The sequence below is a fragment of the Cryptomeria japonica genome, chromosome 5 (assembly GCF_030272615.1).
Source record: "Cryptomeria japonica chromosome 5, Sugi_1.0, whole genome shotgun sequence".
In the NCBI taxonomy this organism is placed as follows: domain Eukaryota; kingdom Viridiplantae; phylum Streptophyta; class Pinopsida; order Cupressales; family Cupressaceae; genus Cryptomeria; species Cryptomeria japonica.
The window spans coordinates 734,435,381-734,461,162 of record NC_081409.1 but is presented as its reverse complement, the minus strand read 5'-3'; positions in this window follow the sequence as shown (position 1 = coordinate 734,461,162).

Here is a 25,782-nt window from a genome sequence, read left to right as displayed (position 1 = left end):
ATTTTCTTGTTTTTAGAATTCAAATACTTATTAAGTGTTATTTTATTTAAATGTTAGAATAAAAGTGTAAGTCAAAATTGATTATAATCCTATTAGATTTACATTATATTTAACAATGCATTTGAAGGAAGTTGCATAAGAAAATTAATTGTTTATTGTTTTAAAACAAAATTTGCAATTTCATGCATCCTTTTTAAGATCTTATGAAATAATGTAGAAAAGGAATACATGAAATAATTTCAATTTCATATATCCATTTTAACATATGCAACATCATCATCATGCCGAGGAAACGACCAAAAAATGTAACACCGGAAGAGCGTGAAGCTAAGAATGCAAAAAAAAGAGAAGGAATGAAGCAACTTCGTGAACAAAGGAAATTGAATACCATAGAAGGAGAGGTGTCAATTGAAGAGGTGCCAATTGAAGAGGAACATGAAATATCCATCCAATCTAAGAGAGAGACAAAATTGGCCACACAAAGGCAACGGATGCAAAACCTTCGTGCAATGAGAGAATTGAATCCCGAGGTTGAGAGCATGTCTACAACAATTCAAGTTGAAGGCACCCCATCTCTTACATCTCAAGTTGAAGGCACACCATCTCTTATTGGAACATCGTTGGTGTCTAAAATATCTCATATTGAATGCACTCCCTCTATGACATTTGATGTTGCAAGTACTTCATGACTGACATCAAGTATTGGAGCTACACCATCTTGTACACCTCAATTTCAAGGTATGTCATCATTTTCATCTCCTCTTGAAGGTATGCCACCTATCCCTAATGTTGTTGACATTCCTAATCTTGAGATAACTCAAAGTTTGAGAACACCTCCTAGAGTTTTGCATAGAAAGCCTAAGTATTTGATTGATATTGATGCTAATGTTTTGAAACCAATGGTTGACAAGTTTCTGAAGCGTACTTGTCAAAGACATGCTAACCGGATATGGAAAATATTTTTTGAGCCTTTAAATGAGACAGGAAGATGTCAACTATTTGTTGAAATGATGAGAAATCTGAAATTTAGGCCTATAATGAAGATTCTTGGGCTAAGAATATCGATTGAATCAAGCGACAAATCTATTGTGAAGAATCTGATGAATGCATATGATACTGTTGGTTCTAACTCATGCACAAAAGATAGTAATGCCACACGACATTTCATTACATCAACAATTGTAAGCACTCAAACTAAGAAAGCTTGTATCCTTAGAAAGACAAGTAAATAATTGAAGATAAGTAGACAAACTCTAATGAGAGCTTTGGGAAGGCGACAAAGAGCAAAGGATCCATATAACAATGAGTTATGGGCATTTTTTGACAGATTACCACGGAAAGATAAAGCAATTGTTAAAGCCTTGAGATCCCTAATTGAAGATTTTTGGAAGAATAACACAAGGGTCTCTCCAAATCAAAGAGATGTTGTAAGAAGGAGGATTGCTAGTAAAATCCGTGATCCACATCTGAAACATTTTATGGATATGACTCAAACACAATTTTTTGCCAAGTTTCAACATATGTATCCTCAAATAAAAATTAGTCAAAGGTTCTTTGAAATGGTAAAACCTTTTTATGTCAAAATAAATCACACATGCACAACTTGTTGTTCTAGAGTACATATTGAATTTTCTAACCATTATGATGTTTATCAACGCATATGTATAGATTTGCATGCTAACAATGTTTTGGAGGAATGCAACATAAATGGTCCACCGACATCTTCAAGGGAATTCATATCTAGCATCTTATGTGAAAGAGTAGATGGTCAAGTATATTACAATAAGTGTTGCTTGGATGGCACATGTGTTGATTGTGGTGGATTGCGACATTTACAAATTTGTCAACATATGGATATTGGACAAGAAATTGGTAATGAATTAGTAGAATTTGGAAAATATAAGACAGTGGCCTACATGCTAAAAGATGGAAAAGAAGCAAAAAGGTGTGAATTGGTTAGTGAGAAGATTCCAGTGTATCAGTTTATGGGCATCTTTCATGAGAATATAGTGTATGAGTATGCAAGGCATAACCATCGATCTCGTTGGTTGGACTCACAATTTAAGCTATGCAAGGACACATTTCCACTTCATACAATCATTTCAATTATTGACTTTGCAGAGAGCTACACACTACAACCACAGAACGAGGTGCAATCACAATATTACAACTCCACACAAGTTGCCATATTTGTGCATATAGCATTCATTCATGCACATGATAGTATGGAAGAGGATAGGAAGATATTGAGGGAGTATCATTTTTACATCAGTGATGATCGCTCACACTCTATAGAGTTTGTGCAAGGTTGTTTTCAGATATTCTACGATGATTTGGCTAGCCGAGGCATATAATTCTGTCAACATATCATATGGTCAGATAATTGTGCATTACAATTTAAGAACTCTCGGATGTTTTATTGGTTGAGTAGGATGCATAAGTTGACTGCTATTCAACATATGTGGAATTTCTTTGAGGCTGGGCATGGAAAAGGGGAGCATGATGGTGCAGGAGCATGTATTAAAAGAGCTTTAGAATGAGAAGAGTTAAAGTACAAAGGGAATGCAAACTTGAAAGATGCAAAATCAATTGTTCAATGGTGAAATGGTACAATTGGTCAAGGTAATCAAGGTAAGTCTTTAGTTCGCAGATTTTTTTGGTTGGTAGATAATACTAACATTGCAAAATTAGAAGATTGTTGTACATTGACAGGATCAAGTGAGCTACACTCTTTCAAAAGCTCTAATGCAAGTTCATGGACTATCCATACGTAGCAGATGGCATGTTATTTTTCTTCATGTAGAGATGGTGCCTATAATGATAGTGAGTCAAAGGAGTGGGTGGAAAAATGGTGTATGAGACCTCTAATCCCACTTGAGACATACCGACCTCCGAGTGCACTACAACTCACACAGATGGAAGGATCAATTGACTTTGACCATGTGTTAGATTTAGTCCAACTAGGTAAATTATCCACATGTAAGTTTTTGTACTTTAATATTTTACCTTAGTTGTTTGCTAAATTCTTCTCACTTTATCATTGCAGGGCATGTTTATGCAATAATTGCAGCTGAAGACAATGAAGAAGGAACAAATTATTACCCGTGTCATTGTGTGGATGCAAAAAAGAAATTGAATTGCCCTGTGGTAGATGGAGAAAATATTAAGTACCCCACAGGATCAGTAGTTGTTACTGGTACATGGCTTAGAAGGTACCCAGTGAAGAAGTCTAACTTGTGGTTGTTCAAGGACTTTGAGACACATAGGAAGATTCTTCATTATTCTAATCTTGTTGTAGATTCAAATGTTCATTTGATTAGATATGGGGGTGTACCACTAAACAAGAACCTATGGAAGGTTCGTGAGTCTGACGATGAGGCCATACTAGACACGATAAAGAGTAGAGCAGATCCAGATGGTTCATTGGATTAAATGTAAATGTAAAAAATTGTAATATCAATCTTATTTGGATATATGTACATGACTTGTATTTTTGACTACTTGAGGCATTGTAATATAAAAAATTATGTTTTTGTCTTGTTTTGTGTGATTTTATGTAAATAATGTCATTTTGGACCATTAGAGATCACATGGGATCATTTCGTGAAGTATACCCTATTAATATGGTAAAAGATGTAAATAATGCTCATTTGTTGTCAATCACTCAAAGTGTGAAAAATTATCAAAATTCGGCATGGTTTTTCACGATGTTAGTGACATGTAAGAATGATCCATCTAATCCTACAGGGTCATGTTATGGAACTCTAAAAGATCCTCTCTCAGTTTGGGTAGACTCGGATCCAGTTGCTCGTGGCGACTCTTTCTCGATCGCGACAAAAAGCATTAGATGAGTTTAATGAAAAGTTGCACAATGCCCCATCTTTCAATCTACTCATCGTGACACCAAACCATCAGCTCGTACACATCGAGGTGGCTAGGTTTATGCTTGGAATGCCTTCTTTTTGCTCTCCAACTTGCCCGATCATTGAGGGCCACACCCTAGCAGCCAAATCGCCCAAGTGCTCAAATTGCTCAAAGTTGTCAGTATTCGACATCGCATTTATCTGTGCCCATTAATCATAAGAACAATCCATCTAATCTTGTGGGGTCATGTTATGGTACTCTAAAAAAGCCTCTCTCGATTTGGGTAGACTCAAATCTAGTTGCTCATGGTGACTCTTTCTTGGTCGTGACAAAAAGCATCAGATGAGTTCAATGAAAAGTTGCACAATGCCCCATCTTTCAATCCGCTTGTTGCGGCACCGAACTGTCAGCTCGTATGCATCAGGGTGGTCGGGTTTATAGTTGGAATGCCTTTTTTTTTCTCTCCAACTCGCCTGATCATTGTGGGCCACACCCTAGCAGCCAAATCGCCCAAGTGCTCAAATTGCTCAAAGTTGTCAATATTCAGCATCGCGTTTCTCCATGCCCGTTAATCATAAGAATGATCTATCTAATCCTACAGGGTCATGTTATGGCACTCTAAAAAAGCCTCTCTTGGTTTGGGTAGACTTGGATCCAGTTGCTCATGGAAACTCTTTCTCGATCGCGACAAAAAGCATCAGATGAGTTCAATGAAAAGTTGCACAATACCCCATCTTTCAATCTGCTCATCGCGACACTAAACCATCAGCTCGTATGCATCAAGGTGGCTATTTTTATGCTTGGAATGCCTTCTTTTTTCTCTCCAACTCACCCAATCATTGTGGGCCACACCCTAGCAGCCAAATCGCCTAAGTGCTCAAATTGCTCAAAGTTGTCAATATTCGGCATCGCATTTCTCTGTGCCTGTTAATCATAAGAATGATCCATCTAATCCTACGGGGTCATGTTATGGAACTCTAAAAAAGCCTCTCTTGGTTTGGGTAGACTTGGATCCAATTGCTCATGGTGACTCTTTCTCGGTCGCGACAAAAAGCATCAGATGAGATCGATGAAAAGTTGCACAATGCCCCATCTTTCAATCTGCTTGTTGCAGCACTGAACCATCAGATTGTACGCATTGGGGTGGCTGGGTTTATGCTTGGAATGCCTTCTTTTTTCCCTCTAACTTGCTCAATCATTACGGGCCACACCGTAGTAGCCAAATCGCCCAAGTGCTTAAATTGCTCAAAGTTGTTAATATTCGGCATCGCGTTTCTTCGTGTCCGTTAATCATAAGAACAATCTGTTTGATCCTGTGGGGTCATGTTGTGGCACCAAACCGTCAGCTCATACGCATCAGGGTGACTTATGTCTTGGATTACAAACACATATTTAGTTTCAAAGCTTAAGTAATAATAAACTTTGTGCAATTATTCATCTAATCATTTGTACTGCAATTATGGATAACCATGATAAATGATTTGCATTAACCAAAAAGCTAGAAATCCATGCAACATTGTATACCATTAAAGCTATCAAATATATCCAATACAAACAAATAGGCTTGCCAAAAGCCATATGGACTTAGAATTTCACATATTCATAAAACAAAACATATGTTCAAAATTGCTATAAAGGCATACAACATGATATCCAATAAAGTCAAATAGGGGCTTGCCAAAAGCTATATGGACATAGAATGTCACGTATTCATAATACAAAACATATGTTCGAATTTTCCATATAGGCATACAACATGGTATCCAATAAAGTCAAATAGGAGCTTGTGGCAATAGAATGTCACATATTCGTAATACAAAACATATGTTCAAAATTGCGATATAGGCATACAACATAGGACCCTATTCTATTCATTTCCCTCTAGGAGAAGGAAACAAATCATGAGATATCTTTTCCTATCAAGGGGATGGAGATGTATATGATGCAGGTGTCTTTGGAGTATGTCCACTTGACCTCCTCTCTAGACTTTTTTGTAACTCCGCCCGATACAATGAAAATAATGATGTTAGCATATACAAAAATTGAATTTTAGAATGACATATAATAGAATAGTCACTTACCGCATACAAATAATCATGATGTTCATCCACAACAGGTGCACGTTCATGATCTAGAGTGACAAGCCCCTCTTGTAAGCATCACAATATAAATTAAACTAAATACAAGTGTTGTTAAATTTTTCAATAACATATTATTAAGATAACAAATGTAATGCTAAATTTACTAAATTTACAAATATGTCTCATACTTTTGTTAAAGCAGTTGAACTTGCTACTGCTACAGCAACACCGTGCTCAATTGATGTGCAGACAAAAGGAGTCTCTGAATTCAACATCTGAAAATTAAACAAAGTATATTGATTAATCACCTGGGTGAAAAATTGTCAATGAAATACACTACAAGGTGTTGATGTTGAAGCTCTAGCATCAAACTATTTGACATCCAAAATGAGTAATTAGAAAATCATTCACATAAGGTTCAACTACCTACATATAATAATTATATTTTTTCACTTGTTGTATACCTATGGAGTCGACAAAGTAGTGAAAAAGGGTGCTGCAGGAATGTTGCTAGTATTGTGAACACTTTGACCCTAATTTTTTATCATAATAATTTACTAATTTAGATATATTCTCAAATTTACATTTAAGATTTAATAAAAAGAATGAAATGAACTTGTAATGAAATTCACCTAGGTATCAGTGCCAAATGTTTCGATCAGCAAGGATTCTATCATGACAATGTTCTCTGTAGCAAACTCCGCTTGTGCACATGCATTCTCAGAACTATTAGGATGATAAGTGCAAAGAGAACCACAAGATAGACAAAAATGAGATGGAACTCGATGCCTAGAAGAATCAAAATCATCACTCGCATCACCCTCTACTAGAGGACTAGCATACTGTATAAGGTTCTGAGTGAGTGAGCTAATCAAGTCTAGAGTTTCGACCTCAATACTCTCCTTCACAATGGAAGGAATACTAACATGCTCCACCATAGGTCTAGCCAAGTGTCTTGGTGGGAGATTTGGATCATGTTGTGCACCCTCTCTATAATGCGAGGAACCCCCACCTCTACCTTGGAAATCTAGAAAATCAAAATAGTTTGGGATCTCATTAAAGACAAACTCACAGTACAATTTTCTCAAAAAGTATTGGGGTACCTCATGATTATTGCATGGGGGCTGATCAAATACCATCCACCACCTATCCCAAAAATTATTCTTAATCCCTTCATGATGACACCAACGAATAGGGAACCTCCTACATCCAGGGTGTAAAGGTTGATTCGTTCGGGGGTCTGTAAAAAGAGCACACAAGTCAAATTTATTAATTTTCTTTTTCTTCACTGTCGCATATGATAATTTGTCAGCATAAAATTTCTTTTGTTCTTCCTTCTTATGGGACCAAAAATTTATTTGCCCACTCACAGATTGTATGTGAGATACAATAGATTGCAAAGAATTGGCAAGGTTTGTCCTATGGGAGTTTGTTCCAGTGTGATCTTTTAGCCTTGTGATTAAACCTTCAAGCTCTTTTTGGCTATTTTCTATTTGACCTAATAGGTTTTCTTGTGTACCTATGGAGTGTCTAGGGATTGTAGGAGGTTCTTGATGTGCTTCTTCTTCAATATGGTCTTCATGAGGAGGTGATTGAGTGTTTTCAATATTTTCTTGTCTAATCTCATTTTCTGATAATGAAAATAAATTTAAATGAATAAACCTAGTTTAATCTTCAAATTAATTTTAAAAAATGACAATAAGATAATAAAAATACATACCTCTTCAAGCTCTTCAATGGCATGGCGGCATTTTGATGAGAGATGGACAACTTAATGCCCAATTTCAAGCTTTTTCAAAGGGCGAGTGCAAGAAAATAGCACCCAAAAATGCCAAAACGTGGGTTTGGAATGCAGAAATACGGAGCAAGGGTTTTTTGCTATTTATAATGCACATAAGGTGCACACCTTATAAGGTGCATGCCTTATAATGTGTGCGCACTATAGGGCACGCACCCTATAGTGTGTGCACCTTATGCACTTTTTAATCTTTTTTTTAAGTGTGGCACCTTTTCAGTACCACAACTTCATGCATATACCCATATAAGAGTCATTTTACAATTTTCCAAGTCGGCTTACAAAGTTTTTACAATAATAAACAAAATATAATATAACAAAATCCCGTCAGCCTCTATGCCGGTATACTTCCTTTCTTTGTGCTGGTACCGGTGTCCTTAGTGCCGGTGTAGAGTGTGATCTGTTGATGCTGGTGTACTATCTTGTTAGTGTAATGCCTTGCCAGTGCTATAGGATTGCAAGGTTGCCATCAATGACAAAACCTTCAATCACCTACAATGTCTCATTGGAGTGTGCATATGCCAACAATCTCCCCCTTTGGCATTGATGGCAACACTCATGAGAAATTTCAAAAGTATCCAAAAATGTGAAGTCTAAAAATGTGTGTGCTCCCCCTGAGCATATGATTCCTGTGCTACCCTTAAATCATCTTCTAGTTTGATATTTTTCAATTTTTTTGCATCATAGTCTGAAAGAGCTCCTTCCAGTTGCTTCATCAGATTTTCCATCTTTACTAGTGTCAAGATCTTCCTCAAGTTGTTAGGCTTCTAAAAATAGAGGACCAAGCTTTGATACCAATTGTTAGGAATCCCACAGATACTAAGAGGGGGGGGTGAATCAGTATCTAACCGGTAATTAGAATTTCTTAACTTAAAACATGCAGAACATATTGTAACAGTGTATCGACATGTAAGAAATAATGCAATAAATAGAATCAAGAACATCCACATGAAAAGCACACCATAACACAAGGAATTAATGAGGAAACCCAATGTGGGAAAAACCTCAGTAGGATTTGTGACCCACAATATTCACTCACTGGCCAATAAGAGAATATTACTTACAATAGAGGCCTGCACATGCAGGAAGGCCAACTACCTAGAGCTCACTGCTCAATGGGAAGTCTCACTAACTTACAATAAGGATTATACAAATCCAATATCTTGTACTACTTTACAATAGCATCTGTAATGCCAGATCTAGTACCAGTTGCTGCTTTGCTTCTTACATAAACCTTTTAGCCTATATTTCACATATTAGGTCTGCCTTATATTTTTCCTTTTCGCTTTCTCAATCCCTACAAAATGTCTACAATGATCTCTTTTATATATAAGAGTCATTTTACAATTTTCCAAGTCGGCTTACAAAGTTTTTACATTAATAAAAAAAATATAATATAACAAAATCCTGTCGGCCTCTGTGTCGGTATACTTCCTTTCTTTGTGTTGGTGTCGTGTCTTGAGTGTTGGTGTAGAGTGTGATCTGTTGATGTCGGTGTACTATCTTGTCGGTGTAATGCCTTGCCGGTATAATGCCTTGTCGGTGCTATAGGACTGCAAGGTTACCATCAATGACAAAACCTTCAATCACCTACAATGTCTCATTGGAGTGTGCATATACCAACATAATTGAGTTGATCTTCATATATGGGTAAAAATAAAATATGAATAGATGAAACTTATAATTTAAACTAACAAGCTCTGAAAAATGTTTCTATAATACAAAATTCTTTTACAATGTATGAAAATGATTAACCTAGGATATTTATTACATTGAGTAAATTTGATGTTGGTTGTTGAGGCATTTTATATATACAACTATCATGATTTCATAAAGATACAAAATATTGTTATTTACTGCAAGGATACATAGTGTTTTTCATCCATTGTCTCATCCCCTAATTTTTTTGTCTTTTTTAGAGAATGATGTCAAACAAATGCTTGATTTTAATAAAAAGCAATCCTATTGCTAGGAAAAAATTTCATGCTATATTCAAGAATATGGTCATCAACAATGGTAGTGATCATTGTCCCTAAGAATGTTGTAGTATGAGTATGATAGCAGATGATGTTTGTGTAACAATGTGGCCAAAAAGGTAGGAGTAGCTTGATTAATTCTTTTTGTCATCTTTTATACGAGCGCATTATACCAATATACCCAATTACAATTTTATGTATGTTATCTAGCTTGCTATTTTTGACAACTACAATTGTCCAACCATAATAACAAGAGTCATTAGCCAAAGCCAAAAATATCAATGCTTGAAATGATATATTATAGTTCAAAAAGACTTGTATATATTTACTTTGTGTAGATGCCTTAGACAATATTATGCATACACCAATAGTTGAGATCATCCTTATAAATCTCCTAGAATACTTCATTGTACATTATAATTGTTTGACAATATATGTAAATAATTTACTCTAACATAAGACACATTAACTCAAATGATAATACAGACTCTAACCTTGGTACTAATTGAATTACAATCTTAACACTATCTCTAACCCTAATTTAAATCTTAGGAACATCAACTCCAATCCTCATTGAATCCTAATGATAATCTAAAACCTAATTCAATTATAACCCTAACCCTAAGCTTTATCCTAGAATGCTAATCCTATACTTGATTCCTAACACCAACTCTAACTGTAATTAAGTACTAATACTAACCCTAGCCTTAATCTAATTTTTTTCTTAGAACAAAAACCTTAATTTTAACCCACCCTTAACCCTAATATTAACATTATACACAACTAAACTTAAAAGATCGTACATGTTATTTAACTTTGTTATGTTTTATTTATTATTTACATTAGATTGAGGAATGGAAACCTTAATTTAAACTAACCCCAACCCTAACTACAATTAGAAGATGGTGCATATTATTTAATGTTTGTATATATTATTCAATATTTACATTAGGTTGAGGATTACAATTAAATTCATAAAATATGCTAACCTACATATTGTAAATAAAAAAGAAGTTATAAATTTTCTAATCAATTTTTATTGTAAAATAATTTTTAAATGATTTCGATTTTAAATTTTTTAAAGATTTTTAATAAAAAAAATTAATTTAATTATAATAACTAAATTAAATATAATTGTATATATCGTATTAGAATTTTACTAATCGATAAACACCAATATATTCTTGCACTAATATTTAAAACTAGCACTTACATCCCAATGAGGTGTAATGATTACACCAATAGCAAAATATAATTTGGGTAATATATAATTTTGTCTATAAATGCTTGATAAGAGTTGAAAATGTATGTTGTTCAAAAAAATTCTATGTTATATTAAAGAATATGGTCATCGACAATCGTAGTGATCATTATCCCTAAGAATGTTCCAATCAGAGATTAATTTAGTGGCGAATATTTGCCAATGGCGAATTTTTCACGTCGATGACCTGGGAAATGGAAAATATTTTGTATTGACTGGGGGTGGCCATGTCACCAAAACATTATCAATTTTTGTCAAATTCATGGCCTGATCGCCAAATGTTTTATGTAATTAAATGTTTCTATTTGAGGATTTCACCAATACAATATATAGTAGACACATGGTAAATTTATTTTTTTAGCTTACACTCTTCGAGGTTGCCTTAATAGACAACCATAATTCGCCTATAGGCATATGAAGATTTGTTAACTAGGAGGACCCAGTTTGCCTGACATTTTTTTGACACGTGTCGCCATTCACCCCAACTTTTGCCAACTATATTATATTTGCCAATTATTTGGACAATCCATAATCACCTCAAAAATTACATAAGTCATGTTATAGTTACGCGAGATTCACCAAATATTTGTATAGCATATAAAATTCCCATGGAATTCACCATATAAGGATTGGTATAAATACATAATACATTCAAAGACTAGATCTATCTCTATACAATCTAGTGGGTTCTAGGCTCTGAATTTAGGTCAATAGCGAAGTTTCGGAACAAGGAAAATCATTATTGTTGAATACATTGGCGACTGCTAGTGACCTAAAGGTGAGCGATCATATTTTTAAAGTTCTATAATATTATTCTGAATTTATCTTTTTTTTTTGCACTGTTGAGTTCATTCTTATTCAATGGGGACCCATTAGTGCCAAGTGGTCAGCCGGGAGATTCAAACCTTAGACATCTAGATTGTAGGTCATAGGGCCAATGAAACATATATTATAATTTATAGTCTATTATTGCTTCTTCAACAAATTGATATTTTTTTGGCAGCCATTATTTCGTTGGAGATGTCAAATAGGAAGAAGGGTAGGAAACCTGAATGTGGGGAAGGCCATGAGAGGCCAACAAAATGCAGAATGTTGTCTTTGTACTTTGGCTGTGGAAAAGATTGTGGTGAAAATCAGGAAGGTACATCATCACAAGTACAAGTACAAAATTCATAACCTACACTGCATGTTGAAGATGGTGGTGAACCTGATATCTCAGATTAGGATGATCTTGAAGAAGATTATCTGGTAGATTCCCAAGTTAGCCGGAATAATATAATTGACTTGGGTGATAATGCCATTGATGACAATGCATGGAAGGGGAAAAGAAAAGATAGATCAAAAAAGGATCAACCACAATAAAAAAGGATCGGGAGTGGGATATGTTAGTGAGGAATTTTCAAATTAATTGGGCATCAAAGTGTCCATTCATTGAACTAGTGGAGAATCCAATTGAAGTCGACCCTCCAATGGAATGTAGGTCTAAGATTTGCACTTGGAAACATAACAAGAAAATTAGGTTGCAGCTAAGATTTGAAAGCATAGAAAAGCATATGGGTAAATTTTATGAAAAACAAATGATAGATGAAGCTGAAAAATCACTGATAAAATGGAAAACAAAGGAGGAATGTAAGCATGTGAGAAATGCCGAAGAGTATTATTTTCATGAGAAAATACAGACAAATCCTGCTGAAGTTATAGGTTCTATTGAAGCTAGTTTTGGAAAAGCAATGCAAATAGAACTGTAGACACCTAAAATTGTCATGTATAATTAAATAAATATTTTATTTATTTAATTATCTAAGCCTAATTCTTCTATTAATTAAATAAATTTTTATTTATTTAATTAATTCATTTATCCTCTTCTAGCCTTATTTCTCATTTAAATAAATACATTTATTTATTTAAATTATCCTTTTCCTAAATTAAATAAATATCTTATTTATTTAATTATCCCATTTCTTATATTAATTAAATAAATCCTTATTTATTTAATTAATTCATTAGCTTTTTCTACACATGACACATGTCATTCACCTCTTAATTCCTACACTACCTACCTCTCTTATTATTTTATTATTTCTTCTACCTACCCTCTAATCCTAGCCGACCTCCTTTTTACACCTCTCAATCTTATCCCTCCATTTAATATTGTGTCTTCTATTTAACAAGATGCTTTCTTCATTATCAAACCCTAATGATCTTTTATGCAATTGACTACACTACGATCCTACTTGCAACCACATTCCATTCTTTGTTGAGCTCTTGTGCACATAAAATTTGAGAGCATATATATCAAGCAAGATCAATGGAGATAGGAAGAATGGAGATCAAAACCCTATTGGACATGTGATGGTATGATCTTTGCGATTTCATTTGATTTGCATTGTCTTAGGTAATCTTCATATGTTATGGTGGATCTTTGTTGTTGTTAGGCTAGGGTTTGGTCGTTGAATTCATTTAGCCTTTCAATCTTGTTATTATTGTTATCCATTTTCACCATATACAAGAACAACTAGGAAAAGTTGTTCAGTTAAGCATTGTTTTTAATGTTTTGAGCATAGGGCATTCTATGCATGATTTCCCATCAAACAATTAATGGGAATGGGCAAGTTGTCTCGCTAAGGTTAAAAAAGAAGATGTAAAGGAAAAAATAAGAGAGTCAAACTTTATTGCATTTTCTTTAGACGAAGTTACTATAGTATACAATACTTCATGGGTATGCATGGATGTTTATACTATATATAATCATGCCTGCCAACCTCATCTACTATCTATTGCTAAAATGAAGGAGAGTGCAACAACTGAAATTTTATTTCAACTAGTAAAGAGAAGTTTAATTGAATATGGAGGTATGGATGACATGATGGTGACCAAAAAATTGGTGTGTGTTGGAGCAGATGGAGCTTCAGTAATGCAAGGTCATGGGAATGGTCTTTGTACAAAGATTGAAACTTCATTTGCACTATGCATTACTGCAACTCACTGCATGGCTCATAGAATGAATCTAGCTTTCAGAATTGTGAGCAAGTATGCTTCGGTAAAAAAAATTGAAATTTTAATTAGAGAGCTCTACTCACACTTTTGTCGAAGTCCCAAGAAATTTATGGAATTTCAACACTTCATTGATGGAATAACTGATGAGAACAAGATTCTCAAGGATAATGATACCAGATGGATCTCTTTGGATGGTCCAACACATCAAGTTTTTTCAGAATATCCATCCTTGATTGGACTATTTCACAAAACTCGTGATGAATCAAAGCAATTGAATTTTCCTGACCTTCTTCAGAGGTTAAGTAATCTAGAGACACTCTTAACTTTAGCAGCTCTTTTGCCCATGCTAGAGGAAATGAGGAATATTATGAACTCTACCCAAAATAGAGCTATGTATATTACAGAATATGCTACACTGTGTAAGATGACATGCATGACCCTTGACAATCTCTATTGAAATCAACCAACACTATCTGATGAAAAATTTGTTAAGTGGAGGACACTCACAGATTTGAACAATCCTGATAACTTTTTACAAATTGGTGCAAACGGGGAGGTATGTGCCAATGTACGAGGAGTTGAGATACCAATGCACTTGTATGCCATGGTCGACCCCAAGGAACCAGGAAAGCACCCCAAGAAGCAACTAGCAAGAGTTACAAGGAAAAATTTTGACAAGATTGTTTAGTTTGTAACTACTTCTTTGAAGAGAATTGCCTATGATCTATCCTCACAAATTAGAAGAAGATTCCCTCCTGACAACCTACTCGAAGCCATGTCTATTATATATCCTCAATATTTGAGCCTCAACAATGTAACTGATTTTCAAAGTAAGCTACTGACTTTGATAAAACAATTTTGCATATCCAGAGAATTGAATGGAGTAATTGTAAATGGAATATTATATGAAGCTCATCTTAGAGAGAAATCATCTCATTTTGCATACACTATGAGGGAACAATATGGTAGAATGGAGAACCCCCATGAAGAGGGATCAATAACAAGGCTTTGGAAATATATAGCTGAGAATGAAGCGTTGCGTTATTCAATTCTAGAATATTTGTAGCTTGCTGATTTATGTCTTACCATGATATTGGGTTTGGTGGAAGATGAGAGATTTTTCAGTGCTTTGGGGTTCCTAAAATCAAAGCTAAGAAACAAACTAGACAAAAATTTGGAAAATTGCTTGAGGCCCTATACATCTATGTACGATGTCCACACTTTTCCTTCTGATAGGGCACTGCAAATCTGGAGGTCCAAATGTGAAAGAAGAGGTTTGAGCAACACTTCAAACCAAAGTGCCAGTGGGACTATTGACTCATGTACTGGACCTATTGGTAGAATTGAGATGCAGTTCAATGAAGTTATGTAGACTCAAAGTGAAGAAAATACAAACAAGAATCAAGAAAGCTTTGAATTTGATGAGGATGAATGGAAACTGTAAGAGATTGTATTTATTAATCTTATTACTATATCTCATCATTCATATTACAAAAGAATATTATTATGGTTGATAAGTTGATGATATTTTATGAGTCTGTCAACTTTTTGCAATTAGAATTTAATATTGATTTGTAATTGTATTTTTCAACTCTCTATTTCCAGATTTAAAATAGCATAATAAAATACCATAATGTGTTTATTGATACATAGATGTTTATTTAGACATGTTGAGAACTCACATTTTCATTAATTCTTTCAAAATATAGCCATATGATACAATTCATTCAATACACCACTCTGCATGATTCTCCATGCAAAAGTCAATACGAAGTTTCAGAACCCTTTGCAAATGACCCTAAATTCCCTTTTATAGAAACAAGGGAGAAACAATAGCTTCAGGTCAATTTGCAACATGTGAAGACTCAACATCAAAATCACAAACTCGGTACAAATTTACATGGCCATCATGAGCAAGATTACCAATTTAACAACTACTACATGTCTGATGTCTCCTATTAAAAAAATAGTTCAAAATTAAATATTAATTCAAGCCATGACAAATTAAATATAGATAATAGGAGTTCCCAAAACCTAGTAATCAGAAATAGAGAAATGTAGAAATGTTAAAACTTGGGAGAATTTGAGAATACAAATTTACAGGATGAAGATTTGCAATGTGCATCATAGATTCATAGGATGGATTAGCAATAGCGAGTGTTGGTTCTTTCATTTTCATAAAATAGAGTTATTTCAAGAGATGCCAAATTCCAAACAAAAAAAACATAAAACCTTGAAATTAAGAGTAAAAGAAGAAAACTGTGCAATACATACTTTGATTCTTAAGATTTTTTTGCTAGTTTTTGTAGGGTGCTCCACTCTTCATGTGGTGGAAGGTCAATATTCTTTAAACTATGGAAAGTCAACTCTAACTTCGTCAACAATCCATATTTAGAAGAGTGACTTGGCATCACTATTTCACCCAATATTGCATTCAGAGTTGTAAATGGTTGGATGAATTGTAGAAAGATTTGGGGAGTTGTGTTCTTAGGAAGCAAGTCTAAATCAGACTTCACTTTTATCTCCATGTTGTTTTTGTAAGCTTATTTTCCAATTAATTTATTTGATGGGTCAACGGTCTAAGGCAAACCAAGTTTAATCAAAGTAGTTGCCTTTTCTTGCAGCTTCAATATATTTTTGCCACATTTATCCATAACTTCTTATGTTTCCCTTAGTTTCTAGCATTTTTGAAAGATACATGATGTCTTAACTATGGCATCAATGCAACTATTAATTCCCTTGGATGCCAAATAGCTATCACTAGTACTTTAGACTACTTGCAAAATTTGTTTTGCCATATCCTCTTATGAATAAACATGTATGGTCTTCTCAATGTGCCCTTTGATTTTCATATCAATTAATCTCATACTTTCATTCAATTCAAACCATTCACACAACTTGTCACTCCTTTGCATTATTTGCCCTCAAATGTTTTCTTGTATATACTTCATTATGTTTTTCATATTATCTTCATCTATCCTTCGAAATTTTAATTTTATCATTTGCATTGTGCAGGTCTTCTTTCATTTGTGCACATTTTTCTCTTTCTTCCTCTACTTCCTCTTTCAAATGTTTTTCTTTTTCCTTCTCATGATCCAATAGGTCCTGTATTTTTCTTATTTTTGGCAGCAACATACTCATAACTTTTGTATAATTATTGAAAACTAGCTCTTTCCTCATCAATTTTTTTAGTGCTTTTAACTAGTTTTTCACTCAAGTCCTTCAATTATGTATCCATCTTTTCCTGCTCTGCAATTTCTACTGCAAAGCCCAAATTTTTTATCCTTTTCTGTAAATCATTGCACTTGGTATCTATTGCTTTCCTCTTTGATTTTTTGTTTGTCAGGTTTGTCTGTAACTTTTCTATTTGTTTCTCCAGTATTTTTTTCTCTCTCCACCTTTAGAAATGAAGTGTAGACCACTTCGTTAGTCCTTTTTGACACACTAATTTTGTCCACATTTTGTACTTTGGAAAAAACCATTTGGAGGGTGCTAACTTGAAATTTAGAGGGATCTATATGACTATGTGGTGGATTTTTATCTTTAGTTGGGGGCATAACAACCATGAACTCCATCATATCTTTGTGTGGGTTGGAAATACCCTGTTCCTTGCAGGTTGTTCATCTAAAACTTCACTCAGGGAAACCCTATGCAATTGTCTCTCTTTTTCTTTATTTGCATTTGTTGTGTGATCAAAATTTTCATCGGTAATCATGAAAACGAAAATATGGGCTTGCTGAAGCAATTGAATGTTTGAAAGGTGAAATAGCAGAGGCTCAAGTTCTACCTATGCTCGTGGTTTTAACTAATGCATTACGAAGAGTACCAACAACCATTCCTGATCCTGTCCCACTGTCACTTTCATGCATATTTTTTATAGTCTTTTGAGGGGTCTGATCTGAAGCTGCAAATGCTAGATTTGTAGTGTCAGTGGCACTTGATATAAGATTCTGAATAGTATGAGTATCTACTACTAGTGGCCTCTTGCGAGAGATATTTTGTTGTTGCACTTGTCCAACACTAAGACAACTAGTATCAATAGTAGTACTCATGCCAACCCCACTAATGGCAGTGGCACTTGACTGAACACTAATAGGGATACTATCCCTAGATTCCCCACTACTGGCAGTGGCACTTGATTCACTGCCAATGGGAATACCATGATGTGGTGGTGGTTGTGGATTTGAACCTGAAACAAATGCAGGTGGACCCTGATGGTAATGAGTAGTACCTTTCCATGATGAATTTGAAGAATCAAGTCAAATGACTGGTTTAACAAGAGCTTTTGATTTTGAATCTAATGGAATTTGTACCTCAAGTGGATACCAAATGCCTTCTCCTCTAGGACCTAGACCACCACCTTCAAAACCCATTTTTTCCACAATGTTTTCCCCTTTGCTATATTTTTCTTTCATGGATTCTTTGACTCCACCTAATATTTTAGGAACTGTAGTAGTTGTTGAGTGGGCTCAACCTCATACTCATTTTCATCTTTAGTCCTGTCATATGTTGTTGTGGGATGCTCCATATTCCACAATTTACTAAACTCTTCATCCTCATCGATGGACTCAAATTCTACACTGGTCTTTGGTTCACCAAGATTCTTCCTCATAGTCCAAAAATCATTTATTTTTGTTTGAGTCCAATAACTATCTTTACATTCTTGTAGAATTGTTTTGGGAATAGATTTGTTAGATGAATTAGAAGATTTTTGGTAGAAATTATAGGACCTCCTATTTTGGATTCCCTCCTCTGTTGTCCTCTATGTGTGCAATACCATAATTTGTGATAATAATTCTTCTATTGAAATGTTATTGTCAGCGGCAATTTTCTCCATCTCTTCTTTTACCTCATCCCAGGAGTCCATGTTTATAAGATTTTCTAGAAATGGTTTACTTTCATGTTGACATAATGTTGCCGTGTTGTTATTTTTATTAAGCCTTGCTTGAACTACACCGATTGGATCATACTGCCAGAGACCCTCATCACCAAAGCAAAAAACTATAAAAAAATTATGTGCCACATTGAATGCTTTTCTCTCAAATGTGAACCCTCCACATGAGAAAGGAAAGGAAGGAAATATGCTCTCCTTTTGTTGACCATGGAAGTGCCTATCTATGCTCTCCAACTTTTGTACATATTCCAATGCAAATACCCTCTCTGTCACATGTATTGGAAGTCTGTAGGGTTTTACTACTGATCCGTAAAACCTTAACACAATGTATTCTTCCATTAAAAACTAGTCAGCCAATTGTATTTTACTTCCACGTTGAATACAATCTTTACAAGACACACACAAACTAGGTATTGGAGTGATTGTAATTTCATTATACATTGGTGCCAAAAAGAAGTCTATGAAATAGTTGTAGTTCTTTCTGTTATCATGCATCCTTATCTTTGGTGTCCATTCATATATTGGACTCTTTGTTCTGTTCTGAGTCTTCTCATTAATATTATAGTTCACAATGTGAAGATTGTTGGTCTCGAATATTGCATGATACTTGGATAGAAAGAGATAGCACAAGTAGGATGAGGACCTAAATGTCTTACAGGAACCTTTTTTGATCATTAGTAATTGTTTTTTCATGGATTGAACAACATGCTCAACAAAATTATATCTTACTGGTTGACTTACACAATGGATATTAAAAATCATTTCAAGAAGGCTAGCACCCACTTCCCTATCATTTTCCAATCCTAGACAAAATGTCAGCAAGGAAATAGTATCTCAAACCCATGGAACAAAAATGTTAGAATCATAAGGAGGCTTATGATTCCAATCCAATGGAGTACCATGCATTATTAGAACTCTGATAAATGAATCTCTATGACTTGGATCGAGACTTTCATAAATCTTTGTTAGCTTTCCTAGGTCAATGTGGGCATTTGAGTTTTGTGCTTCAAACCCTAGGTTCAACAAACGAGCAAATTTTCCCATGTTTATGGATAGAATTTCCTCTTTTGTACTTTTATTGACAATTGCTTTTTTATCTTCATCATAAATTTTAGCGTAGACCATGACAAATTCAAGGCAAGGGAATACTTCAAGTAACACCATGCATCCTAGTCCAACAACCCACGATGCAATTTTATTTGTTCTTTGTTTTAACAATCTATTGAAAAACAATAAATTTTTCCCTTCTTGGTGTGTAGGGGAAAAAAAGCGAGACTAGGTTAATCATGCCCTAATCCTACCTTTTGACACACATTGCGGAATATGAAAGAGCCTAGAGATATCGCACAATTGGCTACTTCTTTTGGTGAAAGAGAGAGCCATGGGATATCTATTAGGATTTCTATTCCCTTGTTGAAATTGTAAGATCAAATAATGTAAGTTCAAACCCTAATCCCAAAATGCAAGTATTAACTAATAACAAGATTGCAGAATTGAGATTAAACAATGAACAGCTGTAAATACAAGGATGAGATAAGAATGCAGATATGTACCCGGAGTCAAAATCAGACTGAAAATGTTTGGGACGGGGGCACGGGCGCCACTGTCCTGAAAACTGCACCGGAAACCACTGTTCTGCACTCTGAAACACTATTCGGAAACTGTCTGCAAATTGTCCGTCCGGAGGACCAGGGCACCCAGCGCCTCTGTCCCAGGGACCAGGGCACCCAGCGCCCCTGTCCTGGCAGGACCAGGGCACCCAGCGCCCCTGTCCCAGTCTTCTACTCTGCAATTTCACACGGAATGCTGTCTCGACCTTCTCTCTCCGGATCTGTATCCCGCGGCATCGTCCGAATCCTAAAACCTGCAATAATATCTGAAAAGGGAGAGGGGCGGCTATATAGGGGTTTGCCTTAGTCAAACCCCCGCTTCGGTGATTTCCACCTCCACGAATAGCCAAGTTGTTTTGTAAAATGTATTGTGTGTGCAGACCTAGTGTGTGTGCAAGGTCCAAAATGCAAGAAAGCAAACTAGAGCAACCTAGAAAGTAAACCCTAATTGCTTGTAAATGATAATGTAAATGCTCTAAATCAAGATGCAATGTGATCTAAAGCATGAATAAATGATGTATCAAAGCTTATGCAAAGACATGAAAACAATACGAAATCATACCCAACCCTCAAGGGAGGAGTACAAGCCAATCTTCAGTTGGTAATCTCCTATTGTTCTTCAATGTCTTCCAAGCCCTAAGTGGATGAATGAATTTGATAGATGCTTGATAGAATGATGTTGAATGTTGTTGAAGTCCTCAAAGATCTACTCTTTCGCCGCATATGAAGTTCCTGGAAACCAAAAATCGGATCCCTTCAAATGAAGAAAGAGAGCTCTTAAGTATGAAACCCTAGATCGTAAATTCATATTTTGGCCGACCTAGAGATTGAATATCCCACCAATTTCTTGGGGTTAAGCTCTATTTTATGATTGGATCGTGCTCCCAAAATTTCGAGAAAAATGTCCAGGACCATGTGCACCGGGCACCACGGTCCTGACAACTTTTCACCAAATTTTCAGGGCCGTCGGATATGATGATTTTAGAGAGAATCCCGAAGTTACAGGTGATTTCAAAATGTTTTGACCCCGAAACCAAGCCCCCAAGTTCGAAATAGGACTTAATTAGGGTTTTTGATTAAGTGATGTATTGGAGGAATAAAATGCGAAGGGCATGCTTTAGTGAAAGGGCCCAACTTTGTGATGTAGAGAATGATGAAATAGGACCTTAGACCTAATTAATTTGATTAATTAAGTGCTTAAGGAGAAATGCAATGCAGAATGCAAAATGCACTAAGGCGGGTGCTAAACTAGGTGTGAAATTGTACCACCCTAGCGAGTGCATACAATTTACGACGCTACATTTAGCCCCCACTTTAGCGGTCATATGAGTACTATGTGCATATGCAAGCTAAAGTACAGAAAAGTAAACATCATTTGAAAAAGGATATATCCATAAGTTGTCGGACGAAGCCCCCAGCGGTATCTGTAGTACATAGTTAGGAACCGCACCCTACAAAACAAACGTTAGATCACAAAATCACCTAATGCTTACTAAGGAAAGTGATGAAATCTGTGAGTAGCTATATGCCCCCCCTATTTCGACTTGCTTATTTAGGGAGGTGAAACAGGGTAGCATGTTTACTTGCGACAAATTGTGTAAGAGAGTGTTGATGAGGGGTGTTCACTAAATAGGCTTCATCAGAGCACTTTTTGGAACATCCCAAGAGTAGGAGAAGGAAAATACGATTCCAACGCAACAAACGGCTCAAAAATCGCATCTCCCAAACTCAAGTTATGATAAAATGAATGATAGAAGAAAAATTAGGGTTTCAAAAAGTAAGAATAAACAAACGAGAGTATATACCTCGAAAGTGACACTTGTATTCGTCACTTTGTCGATTTCAAGATACTATTCAGTGCAGTGGAGCCCACCTAGCCATCACCATGCCTTCACGATGACCAGAGCATCCCACGAGGATCGAGATCCTGCGCCAGGCCGTGATCGACGACGAGCCACTGGATGAGGTGAGTTGACTGAATGTTTGACTTTGATTTTTTGCATGTTTGACTTTTCTGTGATCGTATGCGGACCTTAAATGCCGATCGGGGCCCACCCAGGGCGCCATGGTCCCTGAGGGGCACCTTGGTCCCCCCAGGGCACCATGGTCCCTGACAGGGGCGCCATAGTCCCTGCAGGGCGCCATGGTCCCTGACAGGGCACCATGGTCCCCTGACAGGGCGCCATGGTCCCTGACAGGGCGCCATGGTCCCCAATCAGAGCCCGACGAGGGGTTTCAAGGCTAGTATACGATGTGCGACGGTTTGCATTTGTGATTTCAATGATCGAGTACTAATTATGGTCATGTTTTCGTGTTGCAGGGTCTCCCGTACATGAGAGAGCATACAGCGGGACATATTCTTCGCACTTTGCGAGATCAGATTCCATGGCTGACTCAGTCAGAGAGAGACACCCTATCGATAGTAGGATTGTGGTATATGGTTCTAATGCCGGCCATTCGATTTCATCCTGCGATGCTGATGGCATTGATGGAGCGATGGGATCCTGATACATGTACCTTTCACCTTCCGGTAGGAGAGCTGATGGTCACACTCGAGGATGTGTACCATATACTTCGTCTTCCTATCAGAGGAGTGACACTTACATACGCGACCGATCGGTCAGTGGAGGATCATCAGAGAGAGCAGATGTATTGCATAGGGAGAGTCATGCCAAGCGAGATGAGAGGTCGCATCATGGTCAGCTAGCTCTTACATCCTACAGGGGAGGTACCACTTCTAAGACGCCTTATGATAGCCATCATAGCACTAGCCGTCTGCCCTAATGGGCGAGGGACACACATGCATGGGGGCCTCACATGGTGTATCAGAGCGATGGAGAGACACAGGAGAGTTTATGTATGGGGTCAGAGTATGCTTGCACATCTCTATCATGACCTTGAGGAGTATGTATTCGGACAGGGTTGTAGTTTGATGACATGCACACTTCTGTAGGTGTGGATTTTAGAGCATTTCACATGCACCAGGCCCGTCGGCTTTCCACTGAGTACAGCGAGCAAGCGACCTAGGGTGTTCGCTTATCCACTTACCAGCGAGTGGAGGTTTGGAGATTTATTGTATTGGAGAGTGAGTTTTGATAGACTGACAACCGAGATGATAGTGTGGAGACCCTACCTACTGATGCATAGATGGGATGGTATGGAGAGACAGTTAGCATGTCTACAGAGGAACCATCTACTGCAGGGATGATATGCACACATCATAGTCCCTTTCTACTTTGACCGAGTACGGAGGCAGTTCAGACTAGAGCAGTGTGTTCCAGCTGATGTGCCCATCTACACTCGACACTCACGGGTCCTTCCCAGACTTGGAGCAGTAGCGAGACCGACGGTAGATGATATTGAGATGACAGACTTAGAGGGATCTGATCAGGATGTAGTCACTGACTATTCCGCAGAGCCTGGAGCATAGCGCAGATATGTTTCATGGTTCATGAGATCATATCCAGGTCCTATCTTTCCACCAGATCATCCGACAGGCTATCCAGGCCCGTGGAGACATGGAGACCGAGACGAGGACGAGGGATCCAGGTCAGAGGAGCCAGAGGAGGGAGAGGGTCATGAGGAGGCGGGAGATCCTGATCCACCTTCAGGCGATCAGCCCAGTGACGAAGAGGAAGAGGATGAGGATGCAGATAGAGAGGAGGATGAGGAGGATGCAGGTGATGATGCGGATGAGGACGAGGATGAGGAGGACGATGAGGAGGAGGATAGAGAGGATGAGGAGGAGTCAGATGTAGCTCCCCACCATTCAGAAGACGACACCATAGCTCTGGATCCACCTCTTATTCCCCAACAAGGGGAACAGGAGGCGATACGGAGACCTATCACGAGTACCGTCCAGCCTACACCCATCATGGATAGAGTATGCGAGCGAGGAGAGCCTAGTAGTTCCCAGTCACAGATGCTACCATATCATGATCCCTACTGGCGCGAGGGAGATCCAGGTATAGTAGGTTTATATTGATTGATTAATGTTTTGATGATATAGAATGGTACTAACAAAGATCTATTCTACTGCCATAGCTAATGTGTAGGAATGGCGTTCCTTGATTCAGCAGGCAATGACAGACATCTCCATGATAGCACAGATCCCTAGTTCCTCACAGATTGCTTACAGGCCTCAGGGGAATGCGGGTCGGCATGAGGATTTGTTTTTCCCATTCCGAGTACAGGTAGATATATGGAGGGAGAGAGAGAGAGTCCTATCAGAGGACCTCTAGCAGGCACGACAGAGAGAGAGAGTCCTATCAGAGGACCTCCAGCAGGCGCGGCGAGATCTAGCAGCGGCTCAGACCGAGGCTACCACCTATCGTGCGATCCTTATGGATAGGAATCGTAGGAGTTCCTCTCGGAGTCACTCACGATCCATATCGTGCTACACACCCATGGGTCCACCTTCATGGCCAGACCAGGAGGGAGCATCCAGTCGACACTCTCCAGCCACTAGCCCTAGGGATAGGAGATGATTGTATGATGTAAAAGAGAGGTCACATTTTAGATATACAGTGACCTAGATTTGTATACGATCCACACATATATATGTATATATACATGCTTCTCTTTTTGTCTCAAATGTGTTATCTTTAATGCTTAAAACAATGTATATCTTGTTTTGATTAAATCTAATACATTTGGTAAATGTACATGTATGTTCAGAATTTAATTGCCATGTGATTGATTTCTCAATGCTCCATGATTAAATTGATACATGTGTGACTTAATTAAAATGTTTAATCAAGTACTACATTGATGATAAGGAAGAAATATGCATTAAGCCTAAGAATCATATAACTAATGTGATTTAATTTTGAACTTAAACACAACATGATACGATTCTACTTAACACATAAAGACATTGTATAATATGCTAGCATAACGAGAATGTAAACCTTTTACAATTTACATTAATGAATTCAAGACAAACTATAAAGTAAGAAGGCATGCTTGTCAGGAACGAAGCAATATAGATTAAACACCATAACATTTAATTCTATTTTGCTTTAATTAAGGAATACTAACATATTATCCAATGTTGAAGAATTGAAAAGAAGATAGATAAGAAATGAAGAATTAAGCATAATATCTACGCAAGTTCATAGCATTGATAGGTTCTTTAAGAGGCGTACCGTCTACCTCCGCTATTTTGTAAGCACCTGATCCATAATCCTCAATAACGATATATGGTCCAAGCCAATTAGGACTAAATTTTCCCTTTTCGGCAGGCAAGGCATTCACATTGCGCTGATTCTGATAAAGGACTAAGTCACCTACTGAGAAGGAACG